The sequence below is a fragment of the Sus scrofa genome, chromosome 2 (genome assembly GCF_000003025.6).
Source record: "Sus scrofa isolate TJ Tabasco breed Duroc chromosome 2, Sscrofa11.1, whole genome shotgun sequence".
NCBI lineage: Eukaryota > Metazoa > Chordata > Mammalia > Artiodactyla > Suidae > Sus > Sus scrofa.
This window is the reverse complement of record NC_010444.4, coordinates 115,523,676-115,529,661: the sequence shown is the minus strand read 5'-3', so window position 1 is coordinate 115,529,661 and position 5,986 is coordinate 115,523,676.

Sequence of the window (5,986 nt, the reverse complement as noted above, 5' to 3'; positions counted from 1 at the left end):
GTCCTGGGACCACGTGACCGTAGCCTCTTCCGGCGGCCATTTGATACACGGTTGCTAGGGAGACACGGCCGTAACCCCTAAAACTGCAGTTTTTCGGGAGGAGGTGGAAACAAGACTGTGAGGTTAATGGAACACGGTAACAAGAGATGTTGTAGAGGAACAGGGGTGAAAGGGGTGGCCTGGGTGAGAAGAGGTCGAATAAAAATATTTCCTAGAGGGAGCTAACGGGTGGGTGGAGCTTACTCCAGAAATCAGATCTCAGCTGGAAACGCCCCATGGAATACAAAGGTCCCAGATTTAGGTCTTTTATTTTCTCGCTGGGCTAATACCCGGCCTGCCGTCGAGAAACTATTAGAGATTAGAGTTGCGGATGTTCCTAACGTCATAATGTAGCTTTGCCTGCCATACTTAGCGCTCTGGGTAGAATCGATTGAGAGATCTGGTTTGGCTCAGTGAACCCCAAAATATTGTTGACGGCTAGAGCAAGCCTTAGAAAGGAGGTAGCAGGAGAAAACCCTCCTTTACCTTTTTCTTCCCTGCTCCCCCCTGAGAATAAAAACTACTCTCTGAGATTTAGGAATTAGCATTTTGTTTTTCTAGGGCCACAAAACGACTATAGATAGTTCTCTGTCGTTTTCTTCTGGTGGAGCTAAATCACTCATGGTATTTAAATCCCAAGTGATGTCACTCAAAATCGCAAAATCGAGACTCTAGTTGAAAAATTAAAGTGGCCCCTACTACCTGATCAGCTCCCTAGACCTGATCTAACCTAACATGGGTTCCTTCTATGGCCCTTTTGCCCCATTTGACACCCAGGAATATGAGAACTTTCAGAAAAGAACCCTGACGCACTGTTCGCAAGCTTCCAGAAACGAACCTTTATTTAAGTGATTATCAACTTCGTCTTGAGTCCACTGACATTCTTAGATTGAGTTATAATATGGCTACAGCAAATGTATTGAGTCTTTTCTCTAGTAAGTGTATCTACAATTACTCGAGTACTAGTACCAAATTACTGGGTAATATCAAATTAGTTACTGGGCATGGCAATAAAAATACTTCTGTGTTCCTTGAGAATGATTGGCTCAAGATTGGGACTGGCTCAGGTCCAAAACTTATTGACTTACTGTTTTTTATTATTTTTATTTTTTAAATTTTTTTTCAGAGTTCTTGACCTGATTTTATTTTTGCAACAGAATGCCCAACATAGAACATAATTGCAAATATTCGGCTGTGCAAAAGAGAATAGTGCTTAAGTACAAACAGGAGTGATTTTTAATATTAATTTATTTATTTTTTGTCTTTTTGCCTTTCCTTGGGCCGTTTCTCACCGCATATGAAGGTTCCCAGGCTAAGGGTCTAATCAGAGCTGTAGCTGCCTGCCTATGCCAGAGCCACAGCAACTCGGGATCCGAGCCTCATCTGCAGCCTACACCACAGCTCACAGCAACACCGGATCCTTAACCCACTGAGCAAGGCCAAGGATTGAACCCGCAACCTCATGGTTCCTAGTCGGATTCGTTAACCACCACGCCACGATGGGAACTCCTGGAGTGATTTTTTTAAATAAATACTTAAACACAGGTTGGTCCTACAAGCACCTGGGGTCTAGGTCTGCATTAGTAAAAGAAGGAGAAAAGTGTGTGTGTGCATGTGTACCTTTTGTATTAAAAACAATAGCATCTCACAATTCACATGCGCTGTCAGTGGAGAAAGGATGAATTATTAAAAGGAGAACAACTGGGTAGCCAAATGAGTGGCGGAAACAACAGCCTCACTTCTTCACAACTTCCAAAATGAATTCATATTATTGTTTTTTCTTTAGTTTTTAAAGATTGAATGTTGGAAGAAAATGCTTGGTGAATATTTTTCAAATAGTGAATTGAAAAACTTTCTAAAAGTGACAGCAAGAAAGCATGTCTAAAACCTGGTTTAGAGAGTGGGTCACTGTATTGTAAAGAAGAGCTCCTACCAGTAAGGGAAAGTCATAAAAATATGAGCAAAGAACATGGAGAAGCTTTTATTAACGAAACAAATGCAAATGGATAATAGTTATATGAACAAATATCTACTCTCTAGTAAGGCAAATTTGAATAATAACTGTTTTCATCTATAAAAATGACAATGTTTCAAAGAGAAATGTACATTATTATGAAAAGTGAAAAGAAAGTAGCTCTCATTAATTTCTGGAGTTGTATAAAAATATAACAACTTTCTGGGAGTTCCTGTCGTGGTGCAGTAGTTAACGAATCCGACTAGGAACCATGAGCTTGTGGGTTCGATCCCTGCCCTTGCTCAGTGGGTTAACGATCCAGCGTTGCCGTGAGCTGTGGTGTAGGTTGCAATGCGGCTTGGATCCCACGTTGCTATGGCTCTGGCATAGGCTGACGGCTACAGTTCCGATTACCCCTATCCTGGGAACCTCCATATGCCGCAGGAGCGGCCCAAAGAAATAGAAAAAAGATAATGTATATATATATATAACAACTTTCTGATAGACGGCAGTTTGGCAATCTATGTCAAAACCCATAAAAATGATCATATCTTTTGACTCCTAAATCCTAGGAAACAAATGTAGGGTTTTTAAATAGATGAAAATACAACCTGAAAGTTGAGAGTTAAGTTTTACTTGGGGTGAAATTAGAACTTAAGCCCTGGAGACAGCATCTCAGGTAGCCCCAAGAAACCGCTCCAAGGAGGAGAAGAAGGAAGCTAGGCATATGGGTTTTTGTAACAATGGGGAGGTAGTAGGAACAAAAGATTTATAGATAACCAAGTTTACAGAAGATTTACAGAAAACCATTGCTATATGAAGGCAGAAAGGTCTGGGCTTATTGGAATCACTCCTTTGATATGCTTTCCTGAGTTCCCTCAGGGTTCATTGGCCCACCCGTGGGAGTGGCTGTTCTCACAGGTGACCAGGACATCTTTTGTTTTGCCCACTAACTACAGCCCAGGAGACAGTATTTCAGATAGTTATGAGATACTGTCCCAAAGAGGAAAGGGGGTCTATCAAGATATAAGTCATGAAAAGGGGGAGGAGGTGCATGCAGCCATTCACACATTTTACAGAAGTTTTCTGGTGGTCTTGTGAAGGTTACTACTAGTCAAACATTAAGTCATCAATGATGGATTTTAGTGTTTTTCTGGAATAAGGAGATGCAGGAATTGGGCTCATAAAATCTCCTGAGACTATCTAACTACCTGAAGGCCTTTCCCAGAGCACAGAGAGCCTCCCTCCTGGTCTCCACCCTGAGCTCCACTCAGGTTGCTGTGGGTTGGTAGCTGCAGTGGCTCATGTTCTGCTCCATGTAGAGGCTGATGGCAAATGTCAAACTTCAGTTCACACCTATGACATTAAATTTTTTATTTTTTATTATTCTGTGAAACATTTTCTTCAAGGACTCATAGTTTTCTATTTGCTGAAGTTTACGTTTATGCTATTAAGTGTCCCTTTCTATAAACATGTTATATACTTCCATTTGTTGAGTGTTATTTGGTGCATTGGGTGATTTGAGGAACTAGCTGAATTCCCTGAGCCCACAGTGGTGGAACCTCTTTATTTCACACCACTTTATGAAAATTGAGAAATGGTTTTACTGCTTTCTCATACTTCACTATTTTAACTTGGAATGTAAAAACTATAAATATGTCATCCCATTCTGAGGCAAGATAACTCATGTAGTTACTGTAGGAGCATGGGCTTTGATTCTTTGCTATGGCCATTGATTAAAATTTGTGGCTTAAGGGCTCCAGGGAGTAACATCCCCGCAGGCCTTGTTTACTATAGGAAATGTACCTGTTTTATGTCCAGATGGAAGTTAATCTCTAACCAACTCCTCAAGTGAATGAAAAGGAATGAGGGGAATGGTGACTCTCAGTCTAAGGAAGAGAAGGGCAAAGAAACCATAAAACTTAACGGTGCATTTCTACCCCTAAGACCACTTTTGGACAAGGACTGATAAAGGTAACTGGGCAAGGCCAATGGGAGAAAACCACATCTTTCTGGACTCCACATTGGTAACCCCCATCTTTAAGGGATAAAAACCCCTATAGGACAATAGGGGGACTCTTCTTCCCCTTCTCACCCTGTCCTGTAATAAAGACTTTGCTTGCTTGCTGCCTGTGTGTTCTCAAAGTTCATTCTTTGGCTGCCAAACAAACAAGAACCCAGATTCCGGTAACATCTTTCTGGCATCACTTTCAATTTGCAGGCCTATTAGGAGGAATGTGTTCCAGAGAAGAGATCAGGGATTGTAATTTCTGGATTTTGTAAAGGTCATTATTTGAAAGTAATTTTTTTTTTTTTTTTTTTTTTTTTTAGTTTTCATTATTACTATTGTTAGAGCAGTTCCAAGTTCACAGCAAACTGAGAGGAGGGTAAAACAAATTTCCCATTTACACCCACCCCTTCCCCCAGTGGATAGCCTACCCATTATGTACATCTGCAATCAGACTGGTAATTTGTTGCAATTGATGTACTTATATTGACGTGTCATAATCACCCAAAGCCCATAGTTTATATTAGCGGCCACTGTTGGCACAGTCTATGGATTTGGACTAATAATTTTTTTTTAAATGTCAAAACTGCAAAGGAATTCAGAAGACTTATTTCGGTGCCTATTATGAACAAACAATTCAGGATTGATGTAGTTCATCAGGATTAGTTAAATTCTCTTTAGAAGTTTTAAATTTTTTTTTACTTTTTTTATTACTCAAATGAATTTATCACATCTGTAGTTGTATAATGATCATAACAATCTGATTTCACGGGATTTCCATCCCACAGCCCAAGCACAAAACTGTCTCCTCTTGGAGATCATAAGTTTTTCAATGAATGTGAGTCAGCATCTGTTCTGCAAAGAAGTTCAGTCTGTCCTTTTTTCAGATTCCACATGTCAGTGAAAGCATTTGATGGTGGTGTCTCATTGTATGGCTGACTTCACTTGGCATGATAGTTTCTAGGTCCATCCATGTTGCTAAAAATGCCAATATTTCATTCTTTTTAATGGCTGAGTAATATTCCATTGTGTATATGTACCACATCTTCTGGATCCACTCCTCTGTTAATGGACATTTAGGTTGTTTCATGTCTTGGCTATTGTAAAATTGCTGCAATGAACATCGGAGTACATGTGTCTTTGCAAGTCGTGGTTTTCTCTGGATAGATGCTCAGGAGTGGCATAGAAGTTTTAAATTTTTTTAAGGCAGTTTGTTCCACCAGGACAATCCCTGCTCATTACTTTTGAATTGAATTGGAATTGCTCTCAGTAAAACCCTTGTGAACTTTTATTTATTTATTTATTGTCTTTTTGCCATTTCTTGGGCCACTCCTGCGGCATATGGAGGTTCCCAGGCTAGGGGTCGAATGGAGCTGTAGCCACCGGCCTATGCCAGAGCCACTGCAATGCAGGACCGAGCCTCGTCTGCAACCTACACCACAGCTCACGGCAATGCCGGATCCTTAACCCACTAGGCAAGGCCAGGGACCGAACCTGCAACCTCATGGTTCCTAGTCAGATTCGTTAACCACTGAGCCACGATGGGAACTCCAAACCCTTGTGAGCTTTTAAAGTTGCTTGCCCGTTAGTAGACATAGAAATATTGTAAGGATTTAAGTTAGATAATTTCCTTGGCCTCTACCTTTAAAATTAGGCATCACTCTGTGTTTAAATTCGCCCTCTTGTGGTTAGTACATATAGAACACCCTGGATGGCTTTGCTTATGCGCTAACCTAACTGAGAAGGACACCAGCGGGTCTGGGTCTGGCGTTCTATGTAAAAAGGATTTAGGAATAGCATTTTGATTAAAAGCCATAGTTACCCTCCTATAGAGTGCTTTTATTTTTAAATTTAGATTTTTTAAATGATTTTATTTTTTGCTGCAAAGACTTGCCTCTCCTCCGCAGCAAAAAATAAATGCGAGCATAACTGTGGCGGAGGGAGGTGGGGAGTCGAATTGCATTCACACGTCCTGATTGGCTAAG